The sequence below is a fragment of the Rhineura floridana genome, chromosome 8, assembly GCF_030035675.1.
Source record: "Rhineura floridana isolate rRhiFlo1 chromosome 8, rRhiFlo1.hap2, whole genome shotgun sequence".
Lineage (NCBI taxonomy): Eukaryota > Metazoa > Chordata > Lepidosauria > Squamata > Rhineuridae > Rhineura > Rhineura floridana.
Genome location: NC_084487.1, coordinates 64406187 through 64427759, shown reverse-complemented (window position 1 = coordinate 64427759; position 21573 = coordinate 64406187).

Genomic DNA, 21573 nt, shown 5'->3' with positions numbered 1-21573 from the left:
AGCTAATCAAGCATAGTTATTATTATTATTATTATTATTATTATTATTATTATTATTATTATTATTATTATTATTATTATTATTATTATTATTATTATTATTACACTTATATACCGCCCGACTAGCAAAAGCTCTCTGGGCGGTGAACAACAGAGAATATAGTAAAATACACATATAATACAATAAAAACATATAACATATAACAGTAAACGATCAAAAATCAGTTACAAAAAAAAATCAATAACTTAAGTTAAAAATGCATTGGGAAAGAGGAAGGTTTTAACCTGGCACCAAAAGGACAATAGTGTCGGCGCCAGGCGCACCTCCTCGGAGAGACTGTTCCACAGTTCGGGGGCCACCACACAGAAGGCCCTAGATCTTGTCATCACCCTCCGGGCCTCCCTATGAGTCGGAACCCGGAGGAGGGCCTTCGTAGCAGAACGTAGTGAACGGGCGGGTTCGTAGCGGGAGAGGCGTTCCGACAGATAGCGTGGTCCCGTGCCGTATAAGGCTTTATAGGTTAATACCAACACTTTGAATCTGGCCCGGAAGCATATTGGTAGCCAGTGCAAGCGTGCCAGAACAGGTGTTATATGCTCGGACTGCTTGGTCCTTGTCAGCAATCTGGCGGCCGCATTTTGCACTAGCTGCAGCTTCCGAACTGTCTTCAAAGGCAGCCCAACGTAGAGCGCATTGCAGTAATCCAAACGCGAGGTTACCAGAGCATGTACCACCAATGTAAGGTCCTCCTGACTCAGATAGGGACGTAGCTGGGCTACCAACCAAAGTTGGTAGAACGCATTCCGTGCCACCGAGGCTACTTGAGCCTCAAGTGATAGGGAAGAGTCTAAGACGACTCCCAAGGTCCGAACCCGGTCCTTTAGGGGGAGTGTAACCCCATCCAGGACAGGGTATGTATCCACCATCTGATCAGAGAAACCATCCACCAGCAGCATCTCAGTCTTGTCAGGATTGAGCCTCAGTTTATTAGCTCTCATCCAGTCCATTGTCACGGCCAGGCAACGGTTCAGCACATCGATAGCCTCACCTGAAGAAGATGAAAAGGAGAAGTAGAGCTGCGTGTCATCAGCGTACTGACGACAACGCACTCCAAAACTCCTGATGACCGCACCCAACGGCTTCATGTAGATGTTAAAAAGCATGGGAGACAGAACCGACCCCTGTGGAACTCCACATTGGAGAGCCCACAGAGTCGAGCAATGTTCCCCAAGCACTACCTTCTGGAGACGACCCGCCAAGTAGGAGCGGAACCACAGCCAAGCAGTACCTCCAACTCCCAACTCCGCGAGCCTCCCCAGAAGGATACCATGGTCGATGGTATCAAAAGCCGCTGAGAGATCAAGGAGAATCAACAGAGTTACACTCCCTCTGTCCCTCTCCCAACATAGGTCATCATACAGGGTGACCAAGGCCGTCTCAGTGCCAGAACCAGGCCGAAAGCCCGACTGAAATGGATCTAGATAATCGGTTTCATCCAATAGTGCCTGGAGCTGGCCAGCAACCACACGTTCCAAGATCTTGCCCAGGAATGGAACATTTGCTACTGGTCTGTAGCTGTTGAAATTTTCTGGGTCCAAGTGATTAATCAGATGCTTCTAGGAAGTCCACAAGAAGGGCTTGGAGGCATTGTCCCTTCCCTGATCTTTCTCCCTAGGAAGTGGTATTCTGCGGCCGCTGAAAATGAAGGTCCTATGTTCTTCACACAGACAGCACATAGTTATACAATTCGCTCCCACAAGAGGTAGTGATGACCACCAACTTGGATGGCTTTAAAAGAGGGTTAGACAGATTCATGGAGGAGAAAGCTGTTGATGGCTACAAGCCATGATGGCTATGTTTTACATCCAGGGTTAAAAACAGTAAACCTCTGAATACCAGTTGCTGGGAATCACAAGGGGGAGAGCACTGTTGCGCCAGGCCCTGCTTGCAGTTTTCCCAGATGCATCTGGTTAGCCACTATGAGAACAGGATGTTGGACTTGATGGGCCTTTAGCCTGATCCAGCAGTGCTCTTCTTATGTTTGTATCATGAGTAACAGACCTATCCTTCACGCATCTGGCCTGGGGTTCCCCACTCTTGATCTACAGCCTGTGATTTACAAGTTGTTTCACAAAGCGCATAACAACAAAAATGTACATGTAGCACTAATGCAATCATAGCTATGAATGCCTACAAAAATCACATTAGTCATACCATTCAGGTTAAGCCGGGCCTGCTAGTCTGCATTTTGTGGTAGTGATGTATTTGTTGTAAAGCAGTCATTTTCCCACTGAGAACACGGCATGAATTAGATCTATAGCTCTCTGAATGATTTCTTGGCATTTCTTAAAGCACCACCTGAATACACATGCTATTTTCTGTGGCTCCCTCAGTGGGATCAAGTCTATCACTTAGCAACGTTTCCTAAGGAGCAGGTTGCAAATGTAGCTTTAGTTTCCTCCTCTCCTGCTAGGAATGACATCATTCACTTGTGGGAAATGTAACATGCTAGGCTGTCTACAAGCTAGGTCTACAAGCAAAGCTTAAAAACCACTCAAGCTAGCAAACTACTAGTTAGCTACCTAGCTAGTGTCAAACTGCTAGCATAAATTATCTGTGCATGCGACTGAACACATGATTCTGATTAAAAACGTACTGTATTGGATATTATAGTCTTTTACTGCTTAGCTCTGGCAGAAAAGTTGACCTCTGCTTTTACTGTATTTTTAGTGGTTTTTACTGTATGGGCGTTTTTTTAACTTGTTATAAACTGCTTTGATGTTTTTACATGAAATAGCAGTGTTCAAATATATTATGATAAAATGAACAATAGCATAGAAGGAGCTAAAAGGGGTGAGCAGGATGTGCATTGCATTGTTTCTGCACATGCGCAGAGTGCATCTTGCTTTTGGGGGATGGAAAGGGGCAGAGCATAATCAGCAACATCTTTGGTCTGCCCAACATGTTTAATAAGATTCATTCATTTTCCCATTGGCATCATTTTGACTGCTCACAGGATCAGGCTATTGGCAACATGTTATTCTGTTGCTGATACAGCAGCATTGGCTATCACTCTGCTACTGGACCAGGTTCAACGTTCTTGTGTTTATTCACAAAGCCATAAATAACTTGGGCCCAAAGTACCTGAAGGACTACCTAACTCCTCATGCTCTGCCTCAATCACTGAAGTCTGCTGATGGGGCACTGTTGGTGGTCCCACATGCCCCTGAGGTTCGGCTGTCTTTTACCGGGGTCTGAGCCTTTAGTATGGCCGGCCCTGCCCTGTGGAACTCCTTGCCAATAGAGGTTCAGCAGGAGCCATCCCTGCTTGTTTTTAAATGTCTTCTAAAAACTGTATTATTTAGACAGTTCCAATCTGAGATTCTTTGCCATCCAGCTCTTACTGATATGTTTGCTGTTTTATCCTTTATGCTGGAATACTGTTTTTTAAAGTGTGTATACCACCTTGTGATATTTTATATGAAAATGTGCTTTATGAATATTTGAACAAATAAAATAAAATAATAAATAGATAGATCAATGAGGAAGTCCATCGTTTCTATAGTCCATAACACTATTCCTTCTGGAAAACTGCTTGTCAATACTGGCTTTGAAGTTTTATATATAGATTTTGTGCAGGTGTGAGTCAAATGTGCATTTTTCCACTTGCAGTCCAAAATTGTAGAGTCCATATAGTTTCACCACATGATGACCTGTTTGTCCAGACCAGGGCTCATAAGCATGAAAAGTGCAAATTAGTGTAAACCCTATGGGTGGCTTAAAATAATAATAATAATAATAATAATATAGAAGGCACATCCATGTGGCTCTAAAGAATTATTCACACATCTGTGTGTGTACATCACTTGATGTCTTGTCACAAATATAAAGGCTGAATCAGTGAATGAGCTGACTTTTTTTTAAAGAGCCCACCTACATGTTCAGAATAAGCATGGTGGGACTCTATCACATCAGGCTATAATAGGATGATCAGGTAGGGTCCTGCACCTTTAATAATCATGTAAAAGAGGGAATTTCAGCAGGTGTTAAAAGTGTAAGAGTCTGACCATCTTTTTTACCTAAATACTGTAGTTGCAGGTGGTGTACTAGATAGAGGCTGCTTTTACACTGCACTTTATTCCAGTATTCTGACGATTTCTTACCTGGTAATTTGCGCATTATATTTGATCTTTCACATGACATACAAGTTAGCTCTGGAATTCTGGTGGAATGTAGTTCAAGTTTAGAACAAATTTCCATGATAAATGATACCAGAAATAATCCATTAGCAAGTCTGGGAACCCGGAAAATCACAGTAGTTTTTCACTAGCTGCAGCTGCTCACGTGACAGGCATTCCAGCATGCAATGCATTCCCACCCTTTAGTTTTGCCTGACAAAAAATTGTACCAGTATTCCGGCAGTGGCGCAGATAGCAGCAGCATTTCCCCCCCACACCCCTGTGTTGATACAACTGAAACAATTTAAAAAGTCAGATCCTAAAGGGAGAAGGCTTGCATGGTGGTGGGACGAGATCTTAGACCTCCTATACAGTGGGGAACAGTGTGCATGTGTATAATGGGTGAGGGACAAAAACAAGCCGTATGAAAGACAGTTGCGCGAAATGCCAGTATATCAACTGAAAAAGCTGCTGTTTCTTAACACAAACGGTACTGTAGTGTGAAAGGGATTTTAGAAATCAGGACAGAAGTGCTACCTTTTCAATCCGTTAAACTAATGCAATCAGCCCCATGTGTGAAAGCAGGCAAAGAGTCAGTAGAAGTCAAACTGGGTAGCATTACTACGTGCAGGAGTTTAACCTTTGGCTCTCCAGATAATGCTGGGACATTTCCCATCATCCACAACTGTTGACAAGGCCAGCTAGGGCTGATGGGAATTGGAATCCAACAACATCTGTAAGGCCACTGGTTAGCTACCCTTAACCCAGTCTTTGGAGGGCATATAAGCTGCCTCAGTGAAGTCCCACCACTAGATAGTAAGCAGTCCCCTTTCTGCAGTTCTAGGATCCCACCTCTGGGCACTTAAATTTTCAGCAATCCATACAATATATTGTTACTGAAAGCTTATCTTCCTTTTGCATAATATAGGATTGTTAAAATTCAGTAGAATAACAAAGTTTTTCTCCATTTCTATTAATATCAGAATTGTATATGCTGATCTTATCAGTAATAGAGTAAAATTGCCTTTGCAGTTGTGTCTCCCAGCTATGCTATGTAGTTACCACATCCTCAGCTCAGATTACTTACTGCCTGATGTGCCATTTAGAAATGTCTAGTGCAATCCTGAAAGTCTCATCTAGTCTAATGGGCTTACTCCCAGGTAAAAGGGTATAGAACTGAAGAACTAATGATATATATCCTCATGGCTTAAGATTAGAAGATATAGGTCACCATGTAAACTTTCATGGCATAGAACATGCCATTTTATGGCACTCAAAAACATAGACCAGAGATGGAGAACCTCAGGCCTGGGGGGCAAATGTGGCCCTCCAAGTTTCTCTGTCTGGCCCTCAGGACTCTCTCCATTTCATGCCCCTCCCCTCCCATCTCTCCGCAGTCCTTCACACCTTTATCCAAAAATTTGTCCTTGAATTCTGATCATGCCTTTTGCTTGCCTGGCTGGAAAATAAAGAGGTGTGCGATTATGATAGAAACTAGTCTACTGCACAAAAATAAAATTTACATCTGTTGCTTTGCCCACTTTTGCATCTGGCCCTGCTCAACACTGGTGTGTGGCCCCCAAAAGGTTTCCCAGAAGGGAAGGCGGTCCTCAAGCTGAAAACTGTTCCCACCCCTGATATAGACCATCACTGCATCTTAACTGCCAGTGGCAGAAGATAGATGAACATTGCCCACCCTCCAGAGGATTTAATAGCTACTCTGAGCAATTATAGACATAAACTTTCAACAAGATGATAAGTGAGATAAGGGAAATTAGTTGGGTTGGGTAATGGGAATGTCTGGTGTCTGAAAGAAAAGATAGGGTGGAAAAGCATAGATCCCATGAAGCTCAATGTTGGAAGATTCAGGTCAGACAAAAGAAAGTACTTCTTCACATGGCGGACAGTGTACAGTTAAACTATGGAAATCGTTCTCACAAGAGGCAGTGATGGCCACTCACTCAGATGGCTTTAAAAGAGGATTAGATAAATTCATGAAGGATAAGTCTGTTAGTGGCTACTAGCTACAGTGGTTATACTCTGCCTCCAAGACTGAAGGCAGTATGCTTCTGAATTCTAGTTGCTGGAAACCACAGGAGGGGAGAGTGCTGTTGTGCTCAGGTCCTGCTGGTGGACTTCCCATAAGTATGTATTTGGCCACAGTGATGGGCCACTGGCCTGGTTCAGCAGGCTCTTCTTATGTTTAGAAGAGAGAGCTAGAGACAACACTGAAACCAGCAGAACAGTGAGTAAGTTTCTACCATGTTGTTGATGCAGGCCTGTCTGCCACTGCCTCCATCTCCTGCCACTCTCTGGATGATCATTTGGGAGACCCCTGGGTGGTGGAGCCCTGGGATTTGGCTGCAAGACTCAGCCGTAGCTGCAGTACTGTGATAATCGCTAGCAAAGCATCCTCAGGATGGGGGAGCTTTACGGTAGAGAAGGGACTGGAGAAAATGCTTAACCTTAACTTTTCCACTACAATTATTTTTCTCCCAAAGGTTTCCTGCCCCCCCCCCCGGGTTCCTGGCCCATGTTTATTGCTGCCTCAGTTCCTTTTGGGTCAAAGGGCAAGATATTAATTTAATAATAAATTGTTGTTGTTGTTACGTGCCTCCAAGTCTACTACGACTTATGGTGACCCTATGAATCAGTGACCTCCAAGAGCATCTGTCATGAACCACCCTGTTCAGATCTTGTAAGTTCAGGTCTGTGGCTTCCTTTTTATGGAATCAATCCATCTCTTCTTTGGCCTTCCTCTTTTTCTACTTCCTTCTGTTTTTCCAAGCATTATTATCTTTTCTAATGAATCATGTCTTCTCATTATGTGTCCAAAGTATGATAACCTTAGTTTCATCATTTTAGCTTCTAGTGATACTTCTGGTTTAATTTGTTCTAACACCCAATTATTTGTCTTTTTTGCAGTCCATGGAATCCACAAAGCTCTTCAACACCACATTTCAAATGAGTTGATTTTTCTCTTATCAGCTTTTTAAACTATCCAACTTTCACATCCATATATAGAGATCAAAAATACCATGGTCTGAATGATCCTGAGTTTAGTGTTCAGTGATACATCTTTGCATTTGAGGACCTTTTCTAGTTGTCTCACAGCTGCCCTCCCCAGTCCTAGCCTTCTTCTGATTTCTTGACTATTGTCTCTATTTTGGTTAATGATTGTGCCAAGGTATTGATAATCCTTGACAAGTTCAGTGTCCTCACTGTCAACTGTAAAGTTGCATAAATCTTCTGTTGTCATTACTTTAGTCTTTTTGACGTTCAGCTGTAGTTCTGCTTTTGTGCTTTCCTCTTGAACTTTCATCAGCATTCGTTCCAAATCATTACTGGTTTCTGCTAGTAGTATGGTATCGTCTGCATATCTTCAACTGATATTTCTCCCTCCAATTTTCACACCTCCTTCATCTTGGTCCAATCCTGCTTTCCTTATATGTTCTGCATATAGATTAAATAAATAGGATGATAAAATACGCCCCTGTCTCACACCCTTTCTGATGGGGAACCAATCGGTTTCTCCATATTCTTGTGCAGAGTATAGGTTGCGCATCAGGACAATCAGATGCTGTGGCACCCCCATTTCTTTTAAAGCATTCCATAGTTTTTCATGATCTACACAGTCAAAGGCTTTGCTGTAATCTATAAAGCACAGGGTGATTTTCTTCTGAAATTCCTTGGTCCGTTCCATTATCCAATGTATGTTTGCGATATGATCTCTGGTACCTCTTCCCTTTCTAAATCCAGCTGGGACATCTGACATTTCTCGCTCCATATATGGTAAGAGCCTTTGTTGTAGAATCTTGAGCATTACTTTACTTGCATTGGATATTAAGGCAATAATAAATAGATACAATAAATAAATCCCACAAATAGGGATCAAAGCTCTTCCTTCCCTTCTGCTGCCTCTTTGTTTCAAAGCGTCCCCCTCAGTTAATGTCACCCTTTGAAGCTGCTATTTACCCTACAGGCCAAAATATACTGGTAATAACCATATGATGCTTGTATGTTTTTTCCTGGGGTAGGGATGGAGGAGAAATTCAATTCAGTTTGCATTTAAAGTTGAATTTACCTAATTCACACTTTGCAAAACTATATGTGAATAGAAACACAGTCATCCTTTGAAATGTTCATGTCTCCAAATTTTTCAGTGCAGTTCTCCAGCCAAGGAATGTCTACAAGAATGCATATACTAGGGTAAAATGTGCATATATGTGCATATATTGGTGAAAATAGCATGCAAAAATCATATCAGGGGAAATTACTTTGCAAAAATGTGTATGTTAGGAGAAATGGGTACTGAAGTTCTGATGAAGTTTCATGAGATTTTTTTTAAAAAAATTTGCAAACTGATGTGGAAATGTAGAGAGCTGAATTTGTGTTGGTTTTAACCTATAAAGCCTTATACGGTGCGGTACCACAATACCTCCTGGAACGCCTCTCCTGATATGAACCTGCCCGTACACTACGTTCAACATCGAAGGCCCTCCTCCGAGTTCCGACTCACAGAGAGGCTCGGAGGATGGTTACAAGAACCAGGGCCTTCTCAGTGGTGGCCCCTGAATTGTGGAATAGTCTTCCCGTTGAGGTGCGCTTGGCGCCGACATTGCTATATTTTCGGCGCCAAGTTAAAACCTTTCTCTTTGCTCAGGCATTTTAGTTTATTATGTTCAATTTGGTTTTAGATTTGTGGATTTTTATATATATGTTTTTGTACCGATTTATGTGATTTTATTGTATATACTTTCTGTTGTACACCGCCCAGAGAGCTATGCTAGTGGGGCGGTATAAAAATTTAACAAATAAATAAATAAAATTTATGATTGGAAAAATGGGAAACTGAAATTGACATATTTATCTATTCCTACAGGTAGGCAACTAGTAGCACTGAAAAGTAGTGGTTGACTTCAATCACAGTAATGATTGGGGATGGGGGTTGAGGCTTCACCCTTTCACCACATTGCCAAACTAAACTGGGCCATCCATACATTTTGATTTCTAAGAAACCCAGAGAGGAGATTCTATTTATGGATCACCCATGCCACATCCAGTGTGGCCTCAGAGACAATGCTCATAGACCAGAGGTCGGAAAGCTGTGGCCCTCTAGACAGTGGAGGCTGGTCTATTAGGGCAAATAAGGTACTGCCCCACCAACCTTGATCTGTCCTCAGCCAGCCCCCACCTGTCAGCCTCCTGCTCCTTAGTCTCAGTGTTACCATTGTAGAACTCAGGAAGCATGAAGATGGGGGCAAAATTAGTTGGCTCGGCCTATCATTGGCTCTGGCTCCACCTACTGTTTGGACTCCCTGCCTTCTGCCCCACCAGTCCCAATAGGCACCAGCCACCACTGCATCTAGATGTTGCTGGACCACGACTCCCATCATTCCTAATCTTTGACCATGCTGGCTGGGGCTGATGGGAGTTGGAGCCCACAACATCTGGAAGGCCACAGCTTCCCTACCCCTGTCACAGACCCTTGGAAAAGCTAAAGCAAACAAGGATGCAGCTGAAGATAATGCTAATATGAACTAATGCCAGCAAGTAAAACACTCACAGTGTGGTTGTCTTGAAGAGAATGTTTTGTTCTTTCCCCACAAAATGTACTTTAGGGCATGCATTGTCCCCACCTATTTATTACTATTCATATGATACTCCAAGGTCGACTACTTTACACTGCCAGCCTTGTAGTTACTGCAGCAGAAGCTGGATGTTGCTGCTGCTGTTTTCACTGAAGAAGGCAAAATGATTTCAGCTCTGACCTTGAGAAACATGTTTGCATGGCTTTTATCTATTTATCCTGTAAAGATATGTTCTGATTCCCTTCCCCCAAACCTTCCTCTTGTCCTTGCTCATATTCAATCTATTTATTGTTTAAACAAGACAGTTGGTTGGTCTGAAGCTTTGCAGAATGAGTGAATAAATAAATCATATCCCAAGATGATGTCAGCATAAGAGATGTTAGTATTAATTCATCCTATGCCTTTCCCTGGTACTGTCAAGGCTCATGCACCAGGGCAGTCCTTGGATCTCTCTGCTTTAATGATGATTGCTGATGTTTTGTTGGCCCAGAGGCAGTTTAATTGTTGATTTGAACAGCAGGCTACAACTTCCATTATGAATTCTAAAATTTGTAACATGCAACATGTTTTTAATGCTATTTCGTTTATAAAATGACTAGGTACATGCTTAGAAGCATGTAGGGACAAGGCAATTGTGCATTAAGAGAGTCTGCATACTGATGGGCTTGCAATAGGGCTTTTATTTCCTCCCCCCAGACCAGGAAGCAATCTTCTTTTTACTCCCAAGTCCCTGCCTAAATTGCATCAACTGGATTTTTAAATCGTAGTTTAAAAAGCACACTGCATTGCAGTACTGGAGTAGGATGATAGCTACTTTTCACGAAAGAAAGGTGTTGTCCATATAGATCTTGCTGCATTTTTCATTAGGAGAATGCCAATGTATTGATGTGTGTTTTAAACAGGGTTCTACTCTTCTGGAAGTGATTTTTGCATACCTTTTGATAGATATATTTTTATCAGTTAACCCTCTCACAAATGATACCTGAATGCCAGATATAGCTAAGGTTACATACTTCCTTATTACAGTGAGTTACAATTACTTCTAAGCAGGAAAATCAAAAGCTGTCATATTCTAGATCAGACAGTACATCTAGTTCAGTATTATATAGTCTGATGTGGTAGCAGCAGTCTACTGGTTCAGGCAGAGATTTTTCACATCCCTTTCTAGCTGGAGCTTTTCATTGGAGATGGCGGGGATGGAATCTTGGATCTCTTCTACATCCAAAGCATATGCTGTACTACTGAACAATGGCTACTATTCCAACTGAAATGTATAGGACTTAGACATTTGAGTTAACATGTCAGGATCAGGCTGCACATGGTGCTAAAGTCGATTGAACAAACATCAACAGCTGATATTTCATTTCACCTTTTTTAAAAATGGAAAACTACCAATGACTCATCCTAAATAAGTGTAGAACAATAAAAACTCCATTGCAATTAACTTGAGTGTATGTCCATTTATCCCTCAGATTATAATAAACTGCACAAAGTCTTTCAAGTAAATTTACAAAAAAATAGGTCTTTATATGTTAATATTCAGCACAGGAACCCATGATAAAGTGAAAAGCAAAGAATTTGAATGTCGATTGTTTTACTTGTCAACTGGAAGTTACTTCGCTTCTAGCCAGTATGCATGGCCCAGAATCTGCAGTCTTGGCTTGACAGTTTGTTTCTTGTCAAGTTATATTATGTTCTAATTTATACAAGTAATTTTGCTGGGTTAGTAAGCAGTTAAGAACAATGAGAAAAGTGGCTTTCATTCCACGTCATTCTTACTTTTAATCCATCCATCCATCCATACTACAAATGCTTAACTGGAGGGGACAAATTCTGTTGCTCAGCAACAAAGAACTGGCAAGAGCTCAGAGCAAGCTCCATGTTACTAACAGACAATGACTTGCACAGCTCAGCAGTCAACAGGATTTGATTTAAAGGTAGTGTCCAGTTTATCATACTTCCCAAATAATAACACTCAGATAGGTGTATGAGTGGTCAGCATATCTAAGAAATCTACTGAAAAGAGAGCCTTGATAAATACTCTTATTACAAATTTTGCCTTATATTCTGCTTGAACCAATCCATTAATGTGAATAATTTTCTAATTTGCATGGATTCATTAAAAACAACAAATAGTCTTGTGGCACCTTGAAACCTAACAAATGCATTGTGCTATAAGAATTCATGGGCCAGAACCATCTTAATTAGATGCACAAAATATGCACTGATATAAATAACCTTAATACCAAGGAGAGGAGAAGGAAATCTTTTTTTTAAAAGGAGAAGTAGAGCTATTTGTTAAAACAGTGATAAGGCTAGGCGTACCACAGTATGATGCACAGCACAAGTAAATACCAAATACAGTCAAGTGAATACAATTCCAACCACTATATACAAGAACTACTGACTAGTGGTCACAGTTAGTGAATAGGCTGAGAAAGATCAGCAGTGAACGAACACCTGAAGGAGATTATTGCTTTCTGTAATGTGCTGGCCATTCCCATGATATGTTGAGGCCAAATTCCACAGAATTAAATCAGTTAATGAACCCAGAGTCAGATTTGGCAGGGTCACATTGTGGTGAACACATGTTACCCACAATCCATATCTATCCTATATCTATCCTGTTGTTTCTTATGAAATACTGTGTTTCTATGTGTTTTTCTCCAAACTAGCTTCGATGCAACTTGAGAAAAAGAACGACTTAGCTGCGTTTTAAGCTGGTAACGTGTGCACAGCCTAATTGTTATTAAATGTTATTAAATGACCATCTGTGTCACAGAATAGCAGAGTTGGAAGGGGACTGTAAGGCAATCGAGTCCAACCCTCTGCTCAATGAAGGAGTCAAAATTAAAGCATACCTGATAGGTGGCTGTCCAGCTGCCTCTTGAATGCCTACTGTGTTGGATAGCCCACCACTTCCCTAGGTAATTGGTTCCATCATTATACCGCTCTTTGTGTTGTTATGTGCCTTAAGTTGATTACAACTTATGGTGACCCTATGAATCAGTGACCTCCAAGAGCATCTGTCATGAACCATCCTGTTCAGATCTTGTACGTTCAAGTCTGTGGCTTCCTTTATGGAATCAATCCATCTCTTGTTTGGCCTTCCTCTTTTTCTACTCCCTTCTGTTTTTCCCAGCATTATTGTCTTTTCTAGTGAATCATGTCTTCTCATGATGCGTCCAAAGTATGATAACCTCAGTTTCATCATTTTAGCTTCTAATGATAGTTCTGGTTTAATTTGTTGTAACACCCAATTATTTCTGTTTTTTGCAGTCCATGGTATGTGCAAAGCTCTTCTCCAACACATTTCAAATGAGTTGATTTTTCTCTTATCCACTTTTTTCACTGTCCAACTTTCACATCCATACATAGAGATTGGGAATACCATGGTCTGGAATCACCCTGACTTTAGTGTTCAGTGATGCATCTTTGCATTTGAAGACCTTTTCTAGTTCTCTCATAGCTGCCCTCCCCAATCCTAGCCTTCTTCTGACTTCTTGACTATTGTCTCCATTTTGGTTAATGACTGTGCCAGAGTATTGATAATCCTTGACAAGTTCAATGTCCTTGTTGTCAACTTTAACGTTCATAAATTTTCTGTTGTCATTACTTTAGTCTTCTTGACGTTCAGCTGTAGTCCTGCTTTTGTGCTTTCCTCTTTAACTTTCATCAGCATTCATTTCAAATCATTACTGGTTTCTGCTAGTAGTATGGTATCATCTGCATATCTTAAATTATTGATATTTCTCCCTCCAGCTTTCACACTTCCTTCATCTTGGTCCAATCCTGCTTTCCGTATATGTTCTGCCTATAGATTAAATAAATAGGGTGATAAAATACACGCTTGTCTCACACCCTTTCTGGTGGGGGAACCAATCGGTTTCTCCATATTCTGTCCTTACAGTAGCCTTTGTCCAGAGTATAAGTTGCATGTCAGGACAATCAGATGTTGTGGCACCAACATTTCTTTTAACGCATTCCATAGTTTTCATGATCTACATAGTCAAAGGCTTTGCTGTAATCTATAAAGCACAGGGTGATTTCCTTCTGAAATTCATTGGTCTGTTCCATTATCCAATGTATGTTTGGGATAATATCTCTAGTGTCTCTTTCCTTCTAAATCCAGCTTGGACGTCTGGCATTTCTCGCTCCATATATGGCAAGAGCCTTTGTTGTAGAATCTTGAGCATTACTTTACTTGCATTGGATATTAAGGCAACAGTTCGATAATTCTTGCATTCTCTGGGAATTGGGATATATATTGAACATTTCCAGTCTGTGGGCCATTGTTTAGTTTTCCATATTTCTTGACAAATGTTTGTCAGACTTTGGACAGATTCAGTCTCAGTGGCTTATAGCAACTCTATTGGTATGCCATCTGTTCTGGTGATTTGTTTCTTCCAAGTATTTTAAGAGCAGCTTTCACCTCACATTCTAAAATATCTGGTCCTTCATCATACGGTTCCTAAATGAATGAATCTGTCATCCTTGCACCTCTTTTATAGAGTTCTTCAGTGTATTGCTTCTATCTTCTTTTTATTTCATCTCAGTGTGCTCTCCTGTTGGTTATGCAACATCCCTACTCCTGGTTTAAATTTCCCTTTCATTTCTCTAATCTTTTGGAGTAGAGCTCTTGTTCTACCCTTTTTGTTGTCCTCTTCTATTTCTATAGAATAACTATTGTAATAGTTCTCTTTGTCCCTACTTAGTAATCGCTGTATTGTTGCATTTAGGGTTCTAACCATTTTTCTATCTCCTTTTGCTTTTGCTTTCCTTCTCTCTTTAACCATTTTAAGAGTTTCTTCAGTCATCCATTGAGGTCTTTCTCTCTTTTTAGCTCGAGGTATTGTCTTTTTGCATTTTTTCCTGATAATGTCTCTGACTTCATTCCATGGTTCTTCTGGTTCTCTGTCAACTAAGTTTAAAGCCTCAAATCTGTTCCTTATTTGATCTTTAAATTCTTCTGGGATGTTATTTAAATTGTATTTTGGCATTATGATTGCTTTGTTGTTGTTCTTTAGCTTTACTCTGATTTTTGATACAACCAGTTCATGATCTGTACTGCAGTCTGATCCTGGTCTTGTTTACCGCTGTAACAGTTCCGCTCTTGTACCACTCTAACAATTAGGAAGTTTGTCCTGATGTTCAGTCAAAATCTGACTTCCTGTAAGTTGAGCCCATTATTCTTTGTCCTGCACTGTGCGGTGATTGAGAAGAGATCCTAGTCCTCCTTTGTGTGACAACTTTTCAAGTACTTGAAGAATGCTATCATGTATCAGTCTTCTTTTCTCAGGGCTAAACATGCCCAGTCCTTTCAGTCTCTCCTCATAGGGCTTTGTTTCCAGTCCCCTGATCATCCTTGTTGCCCTCCTTTGAACCTGTTCCAGTTTGTCTGCATCCTTCTTAAAGTGCAGTGTCCAGAACTGGATACAATACTCAAGATTTTTGGTTGCTCAAAAAATGTGTTTGCAAGAAACAAATTATTGGCTTCACAGAATTCAATAAGTCTTTCTCCTAATGGTGATGGAGAGGCAGAGGAATTTTTATTTTTCCTCCTCTCTGCAGCCCCCCGCCCCCCTGAAAATCTGTTCTGGTGGAAGATCTGTCACTCCTCCAAAAAAGATTTTAAATAGGTGCACAGGGGCCTGCTGAGGGACTGGCAAAGAAATCGCCTCATTTCTTCTTCTGTTAGCAAACTTCTCCTAGAGCAGCAGCCGAAGGGGGAGCAATTGGATTCTGTCCTATGAGCCTCTTTTTTGTTCAAATAACAGCAAATTTGTAGATTTATATTCACAGTTCTTAGGCAATGGTAAACCCCCTCTGAATACCACTTACCATGAAAACCCTATTCATAGGGTTGCCATAAGTCAGAATCGACTTGAAGGCAGTCCATTTCATTTTTCATTCACTTGCCGGAAACAAGACATTATTTAAGAGTCTTTTTTTAAAAAAAGTTTTGCATTCACGTTAATAAGAAAGGGAGGCTTTGTTACAGAACAATGATTAAAACTCATTTAAAACATAAACATGATCTGATTAACTTCTTCTAAATTATGTCCAAAAAATGCACTGCAATATGCTTTTGATGTTCTACAGAATGACACAGAAGTAGGTTGAACCATCATGTCTTTCCACTTCATTTGCATGAGGCCAATTCTCTTTCAGAAACATGACTATAGGTTTGCTTGCAGAGGAGTCACACGGAGGGAAGGTGACTTCTAGTTGTTGTTGGGGTTTTCCCTACCTGTGGAAGAACGTTTTGCTTGTCTTCAGTTGAAGATGGAACTATTACAAAATAATGATCCACAAATGAATTCTCTGAAGTCCTCTTGTTCTGTTAGCCCTGTCTGCACTATACATTTAAACAGTCATGGCTTATCCTGGGAACTGAGATCAACTAGTAAACCACTCCCAGAACTGTAGGGGAATAGGGTTTTCCAAAGAACTCTTTGCACCCTTAACATACATTTCATAGGATTCTTTTGGGGAAGCCATTGCTGTTTATAGTGGTTTGATACTGCTGTAAATGCATAGTGCAGATGGGGTCTTGGACTGAAGCCCAAGGCATTTCTATTTTCTTCCGTGTAAGGATTTGGGATTTGTTGGATCACATCATTGCTAACACTATTCTAATCTATTGTTAATGACTCCTTTGGATATGCACATTTTCCCATAGCTCTTACAGAATGTGCCATAATTCTGAAGAAAATTCTCCTTGAGCAGACATTGAATATAATTAGGAAAGAAACATAGTTATGTTGGGCAGTACATCATCCTAGTTCTTATGAGGTTCAAACTATGCCTGATTTTAATTTGTAATATAGTGAAAATAATGAAACCACTTTTCTGGTGAAAAGGAGATTTTCTATTTAAAGACAACCCACCAATTATACTGCTTCTTCTATTTTTTGGAAATATCCCAATATGCTAGCATTCAAGAGGAGCATTCTTGCTGAGAAATGACTATTTTATTTGCAGGATGGAATATAAAAGTGAGACAACAGTTTGTTACTTCATACTTGATTTTTGACATATCAGTATGCAAAAATAAGGTTCCTTTTAGACCAAAACAAAAATTGACTGAAAAGTGTAAAGCAGCAAGTCACACGTTCTAGTCCATGATCACGAAACTTTTATTTAGCAGTTACATATCACAAGTATTATAAAAAGATTTAAGAAATAATTTTTCAGTGGAAAATACTAGTAAATCATTAAAAAAATTAAAATCTAGAAATTAGAGATAGGTTACATTTCGAACAAATGGGTTCCAGTCCTGGTACGAGAAGGGGTGTGTGTGAAGTGATTGTTTCTGATTCCTCTTTCCCCTCTATACTCTTTGTGTATTTGCTCTGGAGGGTTAGGGAACCCTTCAGAACTGTGTGGGAGATGGCATTTGGGGCTGCAGGGAGAAGAGGGAGGAAATTGAGAAAAAAATGCATCTGCTTCTGCTCCCTTTCACTGGTTGATTGGAATCTATATGATCAAGGCTGCAATCCTAACCCCTCTCCTGGGAGTAAGCCCCACTGAATTCAATAAGACTTACTTCTGAAGTGTCATGGTCAGGATTGCACTATAGTCCATTAATCATCCCTAAAAAGAGTATAGCAGTGCAATCTATTACTCAGATGTCAAGTCGTATTGAGTTCAATGTGACTTACCCCTGGGTAAATGTATATAGGAGTGAAGGCTGAACGACCTAAATTCTTGGCTGATGAATACTAGGCAATGCTTTAAAAATGTATTACTTCTGCCAAAAAAAAAAAAGCTCTTTAAACCCCACCAACCCTTCACATAGCATTGGATCTTTTTAACTAATATCTATTATGTTGAACACACATGCATGTGCACGGATGCACACACCCATGCACACACTCACGTACGTGTATTATTGCTGGTGAAATTCAGCTCCATACCTCCACCTAGTGGGGTTTCTTTAATAAGGGATAAAAATGAAAAGTCTCTGAAAAGCAATTATACATTTAAAGCATGAGCAAGCTGAAATACGTTCCCGCCGCCGCCAAAAACAGGACAGGTACATTTTAAAGTTTTATTACAGGGATGCATCTTCGCAAGGAATTATTGTGAAAGTGAAGATATTTAAGAAAATTAGTTAATGGTGGCTTTTAAGCATTTGTTGGGAATGTTCACAGCCCTCAAACCTAGTAAAAAGGTAAAGGTGTCCCAGCACTTGTAGTGCGAGTCGTTTCCGACTCTTAGGGTGACGTCTTGCAACGTTTACTAGGCAGACCATATATATGGGGTGGGATTGCCAGTTCCGTCCCCGGCCTTTCTTTACCCCCCAGCATATGCTGGGTACTCATTTTACCGACCACGGATGGATGGAAGGCTGAGTGGACCTTGACCCCTTTTACCGGAGATTCGACTTTCTCCTTTCATTGGAATTGAACTCCGGCCGTGAGCAGAGCTTTGGCTGCGTTACCGCCGCTTACCACTCTGCGCCACCTAGTATTGGGATGTAATCAATAGTAATCTTCAATCCAGACAATACCCACTGTTTAGATTCTCTTATTTGTAGATGACCCTTCTCACATTTCTATAAGTGTATTAGAAAGGGGGTGGTGGAATCCAACAGCCAAATATTGACCTTCTTCAGTAACTCTCAAAATACACACACTAGTATGTGAGCCACACTCCCTTGGTGTGACCCCACAGGCCTATATTATCTATGCGGACCACATGGCCAGAGGCAGCCACAAGAGTCTTCTAGACCCTTTCATTGCCCAAATATGAGGACAGCAAGCTGGTGAAAATGACTCAGGCAATTAGCCCTGCTTGCAAGGTTCTTGCAATATTCACATGCATTCCATTGCTACTTTGGATTGCCCCAAAGGGAGAGCCCACACTACACACTATGTGCACGTTGTGCCATCACCCCTGATGGCTTGTGTGATGTTCATGCTACACTGATGTGAAGCATTTTAAAAAATATATAAATTATATCCCATATCAATCATATGCGTGATAAAATAAAGCATCTGTATGCCCCATCTTAAATATTTACTTGTTTGTATAGACACAGTTAGACTTACTCCATTACATCTTAGGACTCATTCACATGGGAGCTGTGGAGATTTTTTTCCCTTCACTTTTTGGATTATAATTGGATTGGGTTGATACGGATTTAAAGAGGAAAACTGCATTCTAGCTGCTGATTGCCTGCAACGTCATGTGAACCATGCAAATTAAACAGGGATGCAAGTAGCACCAATCTCACAGTAAGTCGCCATGTGAACTAGCCCTTAGTATCTGGTGGCCCCCAGATTAGCATTTCAGAACCTTACCAGGGCGAATTGTAATACTAAGAAAATGCACTTGCTTCTCTTCACCCATCCTAACACCTCCATCTTTTCCTTTTTAAAATTTTTGATCCTGCTTTTGCTTTAGGTCTAAATAAATAAATAAAAATTATTCATTAAAACAATCTAAACCAACAATATAATCACACCAACTATCATGACAGCAACTAAAACATCTGAGCCCTTATATCCCAGCCTAATCATTGAGGAGTGCTGTTAGTTGTTATCCGTATTACAGAGGCCTGACTGGCCTCAACCAGAAATTTTAGTATTGCTAATCCCATGCTGTGGAACACTCTTCCAGCAGAAATTCCGCAAGCATCCTCATTTTTGACTCTTGATAATTGTTTTTGGGCTGACATTCCTATGCAGGTATTTAAAATATCTCTTGAGTAGCCAGTCATTGTAATGGTTTTGTATTGTTTTTATTTTGTGGTACACCGCCCTGATATTTTGCAAGAGGGTAGCAGAATAAACAAATTTTATTTTATGGAACACTAAGTAAGGTTTTCCCTGCTGATCTTAAGAGGTGTTGAAGTTCATAGGGAGAAAGAAGCTCCACAAGAACCTATGTAGAGTTCCTGATTCATGTTGTTCTGGTACTGGCTACTCCATCTGCTGTGGGGTTGGCCAGCCGTGCAGCTAGACTGGAAGTTAAGACACAAGCTGAATCTGAGCCAGGCTAAATGTTCTACTTCCTATAGGGTTTAACATTAACAAAGCAAGTTTCCCCCACTCTGTCACATTAATATAACATACCATTTAATAGAACTCATGTGAATCCTGCTCTTAACATGAATTCCCTCTCCCCCCTTCCATCAATGTGTACTGCCTTCAAGTCAATTCCAACTTATGGTGACCCTATGAATAGGGTTTTCATGAGGAAGAGAGGCAGTGACTGGCCCAAGGTCACCCAGTGCGCTTCATGGCTGTGTGGGGATTTGAACCCTGGTCTCCCAAGTCATAGTCCAACACCTTAACCAATACACCACACACACCCCTTCCATCAGTGGCTGCTTTATCATTGACTGGAAGAAGGGGAACTCATTGTGGAGAAGATTTACACAGCGAGTTCCATAGTCATCCTGTGAAGGGTTTCCGAAAAGATATCCACCAAAAGGCTATAGGTGAATAGATGCAGAGTCGTCAATGAACTCCATAAAGAAATGCTAGAATTACATTTGTTTTACTCTAAGCTAATGTAATGTAATACTGTCTATACTTATGCAGGAGCACGTCCCAATGAATTCAGTGGGTCTTATTTCCCAGTAGACATGCACAGGATTGTTCTTAAATATTATAGCTTGGATCCAAACTTGCTGTTTTATGAAAGGAGCATTTGATATGGTGGAGGCTCCTGCTGGCAGAAGGGAGAAGAGTTTTGACAAATGCCCCTTCACTGTGCCCCTCCATACCACTTCCCATTCCAAAGCATCTGGAGCACCTTTCAGAGGGCAAAAGTCACCTCCTCCTCCATTCTTCCAGTGGGAACATTGCAGGAGCAGAAATCTTCTTTTGGGTTCTCTAAATCCAAGCCTCTTTCAATAGCATTTAAGTCCTAGAAAAATTCTCAAAAACGTTGAGGCATAGTGCAGAGGAATTCATTTTCAACCTAGAAGCCATCAGAAAAACTTCAAAGACCATTAATCAGTAGGCACTAATGGGGAAAATTAATAGGAGCAGAGTTTTGACAGTGCTGGATAATAAATTTGAACAAAGGACTGAAAAGACCAAGGGTGATACATTAGTTATACTCAGTAACTTCAGTGGGTCTTCTCTGAATAGGACTAGTGTTGAATACCAATGCTGAATGGAACAGCCAAGCAAACAAATGATATTCAGCTCCTAATTGGCTACTAGTACTTGAGTACATTGTCAAATGATGTGATCATTCTGCAGTTTGATTGGGCAGAGGTACATTAAAGAAGGCATAGGCAAACATACAGAGCTAAAGATTTATTGATTAGTTTGAAAATGAAAATATTTGCAGATTTGAAATATCCCTTTTTAACCATATTAAAAATGGCTTTAAAACAAGTTTAAAACTCTGTAAAACCAGAATCAAGTTTATAGTGTATTGCACCTATATTCTAAAACAAAACAAACAAAAACAACACACAACCCTCTCTTGACTAAGTTGAATGTTTCAGGCTTATTGGTCCTATTTTGGAGAGCAGGATGAAAGATGTACCGATTTAGGATTAGTCGTAAGCTATTATACCGAGTTTAAGTCCCTAAGACTTTCTCATAATTCCCTTTATAGCCACTGAAGCCACTAGGCATAAACGATAAAACAAAGGAGGCAATATTTGAGACAAGTATTACTAGGAGACTAGGGAATAGCATAAGGAAGAAGGAATGTGGCTGCAGAATTTTGGGTGAATTTTGCATCATAGTACACCCGAAACACCACTCAAAGGGCACTCTGGTTTTGCATCCAATAAATGTGCCAGTAGGTGTCATGAGTTATCATATAATTAA